Source organism: Triticum dicoccoides, chromosome 7A (assembly GCF_002162155.2).
Source record: "Triticum dicoccoides isolate Atlit2015 ecotype Zavitan chromosome 7A, WEW_v2.0, whole genome shotgun sequence".
In the NCBI taxonomy this organism is placed as follows: Eukaryota; Viridiplantae; Streptophyta; class Magnoliopsida; order Poales; family Poaceae; genus Triticum; species Triticum dicoccoides.
In genome coordinates this window covers 41622678-41633865 of record NC_041392.1, presented here as the reverse complement: position 1 = coordinate 41633865, position 11188 = coordinate 41622678, and the positions used below count along the sequence as shown (strand labels likewise).

The following is an 11188-nucleotide window of genomic DNA, read 5'->3' as shown; positions in this document are numbered from 1 at the left end:
CCCTTCAGTTTCCTCATTAAACGATGTGGATTTGGAAGGTTTAGCCTGTCATTGAACTATGTGCTGTTTCATGTTGATATACAGAAACTGGGTGCTAATTTGCCATGATATTTTTTATTGCTATTTTTGAAAGCTTGGGTTTAGCAACTTCTCTTATCGTAAGTACATATTCCAAGGCCTTGCTTCAGTTACGAAATCATGCAACTATTGAACGTTTCAATTAAGTGTGACTGTTTGGACCAAATACCTACCCTGTGTGTTACAAGTTTTTAACATCTTAATGTTTGTTGGAGTATCACTTTATGCAAGGGAAAGGAGGCGTGTCTCTTTAGTTACTCCTACTTGATCCAAACTTTAAATTACAATTGTTGTCAGTCTATTATATCCATTTATATCCATTTTTCAGGAAAAACTAGATGAATCTGAGAAGTTATTCAAGGCAGCCCTACAGGAAGCTAAAGAAGCATTTGGACTGAGAGATCTACATGCTGCATCGGCTCTGAACAACTTGGTATGCGTTACTGTTGACTATGAACTAAAGATTGAAGTAACGTTCTATTTTCCTTTCTAATGTATGGAACTGCAGTACCCATTTAAGTCCATAAGCTAGATTATATGAGGTTTAAGATCTGTTTGGTTTCATAGCCAAACATTACCATACTTTGCCGCACTCCAAGCTAGGCAAGTTTAACCGAGTTAGGAATGGGTTCTTTTCATAGTAAGTAACATATTAGGCAGATTCCTTTGTACAACCATGGACTCAAGGTGTGGCAGATTCTCTTAGGGATGCTAAACTGCACACAGATTCCTTTGTCGAAAAGCTGCTTCGGCCTGCCGCTCTCATCTCGTTATGCTGGTTCAGAGCGGACGTGACCGGACGGGCCGATGGGACGACTTCCTACTACATTCAACCAGGCTGACCGCCATTCACCTACCCGACATTCGTGTTGCCGTTGCGAACGAGAAGCCAACTCGGGCAGTGCGAATTTCAGCCATCGCTACGCCAACCCTAACGCCCGCTATTTAAAGACCCCCGCCTACAACACAAACCTTACCACCTCTGAGCCTCATCGCCCTTCATTCGAGCCACTGTGCTCACCAGTGATGAACTGATGGTCATGTCATCGACATATAGAAGAAGAGTCTGATCACGAGCTGAAAGGTGGACATAAAGTGCAAGACCATGAGCACTCGCTAGAAAACCACCCACAATCACCACTAAGATGAAACGCTCAAACCAGACATGAGGGGTTTGCTTAAGGCCATAGTGAGAGTGACGAAGACGAAAGATCATGCCATCAGGACCAAAATACCCAGGTGGTGGCTACATGTAGACCTCCTCGTGCAACTCACCATTAACAAAGGCATTTTTTGACATCAAGCTACGAGACAAGCCCGTGACGAATAGAAGCCATAACGAGAAATGTGCAAATAGTGGTCATGTAGGCTACATGAGCAGATGTCTCATCGTAGTCACGACCATATTCTAGCTGAAAGCCACGAGCCACACTACGAGCTTTGTAACGCTCAAGAGAACCATTAGTCTTAACCTTGTAAACCACTTATAAGTGATGGGACGACCACAGGAAGGGAAATGAGATCCCACGTGTCTGTGCGCTCATGAGCAGTAATATCTTCTGCCATTGCATGCTGCCGTTTGGGATGAACACCACGACCACTATAAGAAGTCGCCTTGAGAAGAATGACTCCGAATAACTACAACGGTCAATAGGTGGAAGTGGGGGAGCGCAGAAGTCATAAGTAGGTTGAGCTGGAGGCAATGTGTTGCCAACAAAAGGGGCATGGTAGTTGAGGGAGATGGTGCATCAGAAGAATCCACAACACGCAAACGACCAATGTGGTAAAGAGGAAGAGGGGAATCACTGGAGAAGCCTCAGGTAACGAGCGAGGTCAGGTAGCCTTAGGTAACGGATGAGGTGCAGAGCCGCAGGTGATGATGGCATGGGGTCTACAACAGTTGTACGGGAAGACACAGTGGATGCGTGGATGAGGACAATACATGAGTGATATGTGTATCAGGAAAAGTGAGGAAAGAAATATCTCAATGGGTTAGGCAGAAGGAGAGGATGGACGTGGATAGAAAGGACGAGACTCATCAAAAGTCAGACCCTGAGAAATGTGCATCCAACAACCGACATGATCCTAACACCGATAACCCTTATCCTCATCATCGTAGCCTAAGATGACACATTCAATAGACTGAGCAGTCTGTTTGGTGTGTTCACATGGGGCAAGAAGAACATAGCAAACACAATCGAACAAACGAAGCGTCGAGTAGTCACGAGAATGACCAAAAAGACGTTCGATGGGAATGTCACCTTGTGGAGCAGAGGAATGCTGAATGTTGGTGAGATTGGTGGAAGTAGAAACAACCTCAACCCATAAGGAAGGCGGAGGAGAGGTGATGATCATCAATGCACGAGCAGCCTCAAGAAACTGGCGCTGCTTGCGCTCATCGGCACCATTTTGAGCATGAGCACCATGACAAGAGAATTGAGCAAGTGTGCCCCGCTCAACAAGAATCCATGCAACAAATGAGAGATGTACTCATGGGTAGAATCTCGAGAAGCTATCTTGTTTGGCGCCAATTAAGATACGATTGGCCATGTTATAGAACAATGTGGGGATGGGGTTCGTGATCCAAAGAAGTTTCGGTTTGGCAGTTTTATGATGGTTCCAACCTAGATGTGGTTCTAGCCTAGAAATGAGTTCATTGCTCAACCTCGTGGTAGCACCACCTGTGAAAGAGGTGGCTGGGCTAGTAGGGCCAAGGTGGTTGTGGAGGGAAATTTGGGGTGACCCAACCGAATGTATAAGGAGAAAGATGATTTTGACCCTTCGAATGGAAATACGGGTAGATGCAATGTTAATCCAAACAATGTTAATTAAGGGGATTCTGGTACGAATCCACCTTGCAAGAGGTTATTGATTGTAGGCAACCCCACGCCGGTCAAGGACCCTCCCTAGGTGCTAAAGGGAAAGGAAGTGACATGTCCTATAGAGTACCATTAGGGCAAAACTAGGATGAGCAAGTCAGCTCAGGGTTCCTCTTCGCAAGTTCAAGTGAAGAAAAGGCAGAGGATAGGGGGTGTGTGCCGCTTATGCTAGCGTTTTCATCGCTTCCCCATACCTCTCGTGCACTCTTCGTTCCTCGTCGATTTGGCTTGGCATCCTTACACTGTTTGCGGGTTCTGTGCCACGCACTTGATGCTGCATTCCATGTTCCCTTGTTGGGCTTCCCTCGCCTTGGCGACTGGTAGCGTCGTGCTCTTGGGCGCTCTGCGTCCTTGCGTAAGACGGAGACGGTGCCGACTGCCTATGCTCCTGCTCCGCCGGTGGTGGTGCTGAGCTTGTGGCCATGGTGGCAACCTGCATGGGAGCATGGGATGTAGGAACAAGGCAGCGCACAACAATTCGTAGCCATGCAAAGGATGCCCAGCCGGACTGGCAGGCAGTGGAGAGTACACATGAGGTGTAGGGGAAGGGGTGAAAACGTTGCCGGGAGTAGACCACCGCAGCCTTTGGACTCGGAGCCGACCGGTGTGGGGAAGGGATGAAGAGGGCACTTGGAGGAGAAAGGCATCATCCACCACCCTGTGCATGCGCGTCAGCCGTGGCGGCGAGCGGTTGTGGGTAGATACGATGTCTACACATGGATTTGCTACACGGGATGGCATGACATGGCCGTTATGGAGTATGGTGCCACAAATATTGTGTCGTGTGGGTGTGTTTGGTTGTCGTTTAGCAGGGCACTCTGCTATGTGTGCTACCATGTAGTCTAAGCTCCCTTGTGTGACTTAGTGATGGGGAAAGGCCTGCACTTACTATGGTTGGCACCGATGATGATGGCGACCTTGCATGTTGTTTCCTTCCTGAAGGCCTCATTGTGGTGCTATGTCCCTCTCCGTTGTGATTATCGGATTGACAGGGTTGCTTTGTCGTCAGGCTCGGTGGATGTCGCAGCGGCAGCTTCAGATGGTGGTTGTACGTCGAGGCAGCGACTTCGGATGGCGATGCAACAATAGTTTATGGGTAGGTTCATGGATCTACATTGCATGGGTGGTATCCTGATGCTATGTGGAAGCGGAAGACATAAGTAGGTTGAGCTTAAGGGGGTGCATTGCCAACAAAAGGAGGCATGGTCGTTGAGGGTGATGGTGTATCAAAAGAATCCGTAACACGCGGACGACTGCACTGCCAACAGAAGGAGACATGGTCGTTGAGGGTAATGGTGTATCAGAAGAATCCGCAACACACGGACAACTAATGTGGTAAAGAAGAGGACGGGGGGAATCATCGGAGAAGCCTTAGGGGACGAGCAAGGTGAGGTAGCCTTAGGTGACGAACGAGGTGGGGAAGCCGCAAGTGACGATGGCATGGGGTCTACAACAGTGGTACGGGAAGACACGGTGGGATGCGTTGATGAGGACAAAGTAGTGGGGAAGCCGCAAGTGCCGGTGGCATGGGGTCTACAATAGTAGTATGGGAAGACACAATGGGATGTGTTGACAGGGACAATACATGAGTCATAGGTATATCGGGTGAAGTGGGGAAAAATATCCTCAATGGGCAAGGCCGAAGGAGAGGATGGATGTGGATATAAAGGACAAGACTCATCAAAAGTCACACCCCGAGAATCATCGGAGAAGCCTTAGGGGACGAGCGAGGTGAGGTAGCCTTAGGTGACGAACGAGGTGGGGAAGCCGGAAGTGACGATGGCATGGGGTCTACAATAGTGGTACGGGAAGGCACTATGGGATGCGTTGACGAGGACAATAGATGAGTGGTGGGGAAGCCGCAAGTGCCGGTGGCATGGGGTCTATAATAATAGTACGGGAAGACACAATGGGATGCGTTGACGAGGACAATACATAAGTCATAGGTGTATTAGGAGAAGTGGGGAAAGATATATCCTCAATGGGCAAGGCCGAAGGAGAGGTTGTATGTGCATTGAAAGGACAAGACTGCAAAGATAATATAGTAACGATGACTCTTTTCGAGGCAAAGGGAGCAGGGCCACAAACATCAGAGTGAGCAATATCGAAAGGACGCCGCAACATAGTCTCTTTGTGAGGATAAGGTAACTATATTTACCAAGCCGACAAACCTGACAGTCTAAAGGCACACCGCCAAAGACATATCCAAGAAGACCACGTCGAACTAAGGATGAGAGACGAGACACACAAGTGACCAAGACGATGATGCCACAAAGAGCTGGTAGTTGAGGTAACGGAGGTGAAGGGAAGTTGAAGCCAGTCAAGCTCCAGGAGGCCCTAGGAGTCACAACGTCGAGGGCGAGCACCAATGTGACGATCCTAATCAGAACAAGAGTCAAAGTCGAGAATGAGCTATGGTAAGTCAAGGAACATGACAAGACAAAGTTCTAAGAGTGCCTTCATTATCGACTGGGAGGGAAGCACCATCAGAAGTAAGAACATGAACAGGAGAATCCACAGGTTTGAATGTACGACAAACTAGAAGAATCATGAGTCATATGAAAAGACGGTCAAGTACCACAGATCCATGGAAATGTACCTCAAAACCTGCAAACTGTCGATGGAGAACCAAAACAAACATCTAGTAGACATTAAAGTCTTGTAATCTTTAGCATAGTCAGGGGCTCAAATGTAGAGGTCAATAAAGAAGCACCGGGTGATGAGGAACTAGAAGTAGTAACTAGGTGGCAAAGGCGACGTGGCACGCCATCACCCTGAGGGGGGAGGGGGGTACATGAGAGGGAGCCGATCTGTCACCACCACGTAAGTCTAGGCGGCAAGACGAGCCCTCTCCTCCAAGGAGACAAGCTCGCCATTATTCCGAGGAACCCTAGGACATCTCGCCACCACAGAGGCGCACGAGACATGACTTAGAGGAGCCTCAGAACGACTCTTCCCCTCGGCACCGGACACGACATGACTCGGAGGAGCCCGAGGACGTCTCTCCACCACGAAGACGGAAGTACCAGGACTCGGCACAACTGGACGACCTGTCTCTCACAGGAAGACAAAATTTGGGACAGAGCCCGGGGGATAGGATATTTCTCAACCATGGGTCGAAGTTTGTGCTAGATGATTATCTCCACCTCGTAAGGAGAGAGACACTTCTCTAAGGAAGGTTAGAAAGGAAGGGGCTCTGAAAGAGACAAGGAGAGCTGGGTTGATGTCAACAGAGGAAGTTAAAGAGGACATCAGAAAGATTAAGGAGTATGAGAAGCTCAAGTGAGTGATACTTCATGTCTTCGTATACATATGCTTACTCCTTCTGCTGAGATTTGTGATATGCCGTACGATGTTTGTCTTTTAGGTTTGCAGCACATGACCCTTCGTTCACAGGTAAAGGGGCAAAGGCAGTGTTCCGAGACAAGGAAGGTATGCACTATGCATTATCATGTTTTGGTTATTTTGGTGGCAGTTACCTATGTAGACATTCTAGTTTCTGCGGTAATATTGCATTTTGATGTTTCCCAGGAAAAAGGATAAATCAAGAAGACATACAGAAGCCAAAGGTAAATATATGCTCTTCCTCTGGATTTTTTATTAGTCATCTTTGTGTTTTATCTGGTAATTATACTTTGCCACATGAAAATTCATGTGTTTCCAGTAGTACAGAATATAGATTTGAGGAATTGTTTTGTGCTAATTATCTTATCCTGATACTGTGTTGTGTTCTTGTGGCAAAAATGCAGAAAATGCACTATGCCACACACTTCTCTTTGCCTGCAAACACCAACATTTCTTAACTTATTTGAATAAAATGTTACCTTGGGACCGTCAGAATAAAGGGTGTGCAATGTGCAGAGTGCCTAGAAGAATAGGCACTACATATAAAAGGATAATGACTAATCAGGAAACAGAAAACTATGAAAGCTCCGACTCAGTACTGTAAAGATTACAACATTAAAGGCACAGAGCTTGTTAATGCCAACTTTGTTCACTCTCATACAAGCTGTTACTGTTGCATAAACCAAAATCTGGTTTCCTTTTGTGCCAAGTTCCCCTGTTCCCTGTACCATGTAAGCACTCTATTCATGCTATGAGATACAAATTCAGATAAGACACTTGCTGGATATGAGGGAATCAGATTAGTTGAAATCATCTCACTTATTAGTGAGTTCATCGTAGTATGGAATGTAATGCAGCAAATGATCGAATAATCACTTGTCATACCTTTTCCTCTTCCTCAGTTGTGTGGAGTCATTTCAATACAGGATCTCTATCTTGGACGTTGTTGCCTATAGCTAATAAGTAATAACTGGTGTTCTTCTGTTGGCAGCAAAAACATATAGAATGGGGTAAAGGATTGATGCAGAAACGAGCAGCTGAGGCTTGAGTGAAGGAGCTTGAAGATGAGAAGAAGAAGCCATTTGCGAGAACAAGGTACTATTTCTTATTAAACTTGCACAGAAAGGGGCATGATCCTTGTTGACTTAGTTTGAGAATTTGTGCAACCGATAATAGGCACCTGCTTTGAACAATGTAATCCTTATTGTTGGTGTTGTCTGCCTTTTGTTGTCAAAATGAACATGGAGTTTTGTAACTAAAAAATATATTTAAAGTTGAGTTTGTTTACGTGTAGGGATGATCCTGAGCTTGACAGCATGCTGAAGAACAGACTCTGATGGGGTGATCCTATGGCTCATCTTGTGAAGGTAACTGCAGTTTTTTTTATTTGGAGTTGCTTAATTCTTCTGGTTAATGGGTGATAATGCATTGCAGCGCAAAGATACGGACTTCCTTCTCAATGACTTGGGAGATGATGAAAAGATGAAGGAATCTGGCTATATAGTTCCTCAAAATGTACCTCCTCACAGCTGGCTGAAACGTGGGGTAGATCCTCCTCCAAACCGTTATGGTATAAAACCTGGCCTTCATTGGGATGGGGTGGACCGCAGCAATGGTATGTGCCTTTCAAATTCATTCAGTTTCCTTTTCTTTCTGTTCTTCAACTGCATGCCTCTGGGCTCTTGGCCATGGCGAAAGAACTAGGTTGGCTTACATTAAAATTGAACACCTTCCTGTGTGAGGTACCATATGTGTGGAGGCTAGTGCATTTGAATGAACCACTAGGATTGTTTGACTCTTGTTTTGAAGATTTTTGTTTTTCTTTTAAGAGCGCCATCTTTTTGTTGCATTGGTGGATGGAAGGAAAAAAACGCAGCATTTTAACCTGCTTAACAACAAAAAAATGTAAGTCATGCTGTCATGTTTCTGATACAGTTGCAGTTGGTCCATTCATTTGGTTGCATATCGTGTTTGTCGATATGTTTCTCTGCATGAATTGTTCAATACCTGTTTATGGTTACAAAAGGAAATGAGAAAAACTGGCTAAGAAGACAACATGTCCGTAGACTTTCTATTGCTCATTGTAATCCTATACTAACTTGTCTGTACTCGATATGAATTCACACAACCTGTAGAACTTTCTGCCCATCATTAGTTGGCTCAGGTTTGTGTTGTGGTTCACTCGTAATGCCCTTTGCCGCGATGGATCTGGCAGGCATCAATCACTAAATCCAATTCCATGTGTTTCCAGGATATGAGGACATGTACAAGCTAAAGAACGATAAACAGGCCACGGAGCAAGAGGCATATCTTTGATCCGCTGCAGATATGTGAGCGCCGCCGCTGTTCCAAGAACATGTGTGCCTGATTTGATACATTATTACACGTCTGGATCAGTTGTTGAAGCTGTGCAATGTGCCCCAAAGGAAGCTGATCCTTGTGAATGTTTCTTGTTCAAATCTATATAATGACCAGGAATGATTTGCTCGAGTAGCCCCGTTGCTCACTTTGGAGGCCAGTTTTGTTGTGTATTTGTTGGATTCTGCCACCCGTTCTCCTTTTGTAACATGTATGTAGGTGGATATATGTGTTGAAAGATTTTGGTTTGGCATAGAAGAGTTTTAGTGCAATCCTTCTGCTGTATATGGGATTTTGGCTAAAAACATAGTACTCCACCTCTGATCCATATTAATTGTTGCTGATTTAGTACAACTTTTTGTCACCAAATTTTCATATCTTATAATTTTTGGTGAGCAAGTCTGGACCGGAATCTGGAACCACCTTGAGAGAGGGGATTGGCCTCGGTCTGTTTTGTGGAAGTGATTGTTGTAACTTCTTGATGCACAACCAAACGCCAACACCTGAATTCTCAACTGAAATGAAGTAAATTCTTGATGCACAGCCGCATCAGCTTCCATCGAGCTCAAATTTTGTTTCAGGCTGATTGAGTGCAGAGCTATATGCATGCCCTGGAGGCATAGAAGAACCTGTAACACCGAAGAGATACAGATTGGAATCAATATGAGCTGCATAATTATGCGGAGTTGAGGTGGTTCGTACTTGAAAAGTGGTTATGTGCTTTGCTAACTATACTACGCCAGGAAAAGGCAAAGTCAAGAAGTCTGGTTTTCTTAAAGATTCAGCTGACTTTAATACTCAAAGTAGATTAGTTTTGAAGACATTAGCTGCCAAGTAACAGTGTAACACACTAAGTGAACAATTTCAAGTTGGGGTTAGTGCTAAGATCTTAAAGCACCAAACTATACCAGCGGATTATAGGACCTCGTCCTCAATTTATGAAAGACCCGTGTCAAACTGTCAATATGCAGACAACACGATACACAAGTGGGTTAGCAACACCAATTCAGATGTAATAAAATGTAACACTAACAGTTAATAGAAAGTGGAAATCAACACAGAACTTCAATAGATGAATGTACCACCGATATGTTTTGACATATCGGAGTGATTATTTTCTCCGGGTACGAGGTGGAAGCATCATTTGGTTCGGCTTTAGATGAATCAAGAATCCTATCTAGTTCCTTTGCCATCCGAAATATGCCAGAATGATCAGTAAGCTACATTGTACGAAGAATGTTAATATAGATATTTGAATACCAGACAAAATGAGACAAGCTTAAGCTAGCCATGAACACAAAGGTGGTTTCAAGGATACACCATTTTGTTCCACTGGGTAGCGAATCATAGCACTTCTCCGCAGAACAAACACACGCTTGCTTTGCAGTTTTGCCTTTTTTGTAGGTGCTCACATAGTAGAAAGAACACATAGTAATAGACAAGCAAAACCTAATTTTGTAATCTGTGATTTGACTAACTAGAAATTAATTATCTTTTTTAATAGGCGCGCAGGAGGTCACAACCTCATCTTTTTTTTTTCATGTGTTTCGTTTTCGTTTTTTTCTTTTTTTTTCTTCACTTTCGTTTATACTTCCAAATATATAAATAAATATATTAAAAAATAATTTCCATATTATTTTTTTGAAAAAATGTCAACAAAACATTTGGAAATTGTTAAATTTGTATACAAATTCTCTTTCTCATGTGTAAAAAAATGTATACACAAAGCATACAATGTGTGTGAAAAAGTTGATCATGTATTTTAAAAATATTAATCAAGCATTTGAAAAATGTCGAAAAGCATTTAAATTTTCTTAAATGTGTATGTTGATCGTATATTCAAAAATGTTAATCAAGCATTTGAAAAAAATGTTAAATGTGTATAGAAGAAAGTTGACCATTATTAAAAAATAATTAATCTTGCATTTGAGTTTTTTCATCAATCATTTGAAAAATGTTAAATGTGTATAGGAAAAAATGTTGACATGCATTAAAAAATGTTAATATTGTATTTTGGAAAATATTAATCAAGCATTTATAAATGCTAAAAATGTCTAAAATAATGTTTACCATGTATTCAAAATATGTTAATCTTTTATTTGAAAATTTAAATTAAGCATTTGACAAATGTTAAAGACGTCTATAGAAAAAATTGACTATACTTTTAGAAATTTTTAATCTTGTCTTTGAAAAATGTTAAGAAAGCATTTGATAAACGTGCATATAAAAATGTTGACCATGTTTTAAAAACCGATAAAGAAATAGAAAAAAACTGATTAAAATAAGGAAAGAAAGAAAATAAAAATGAAGATGTAAAATCGAAAAAGAAAGAAAAGCAAAAAAACCCATGGAAACGAAGAAAGATATAAAGACGAAGAAAAAAAAGAAAAGCCAATGAAAACCATGAAAGAAACAAAGGAAATTAGTGAAAACCAAAAAAATAATAAAACTGAAGAAAACCATTGAAGAAGTAGAGAAAAACAAAATAATAATAAAATAAAACAAAAAAATAAAAATGACAAAAAAAT

General features: G+C 42.9%; 1 pseudogene; it reads left to right on the top strand.

The window, feature by feature from the left end:
* The window catches only part of LOC119333004, a 10488-nt pseudogene extending 1443 nt beyond the window's left edge, over positions 1–9045 (top strand).
* Positions 9046–11188: the final 2143 nt, after the last annotated feature.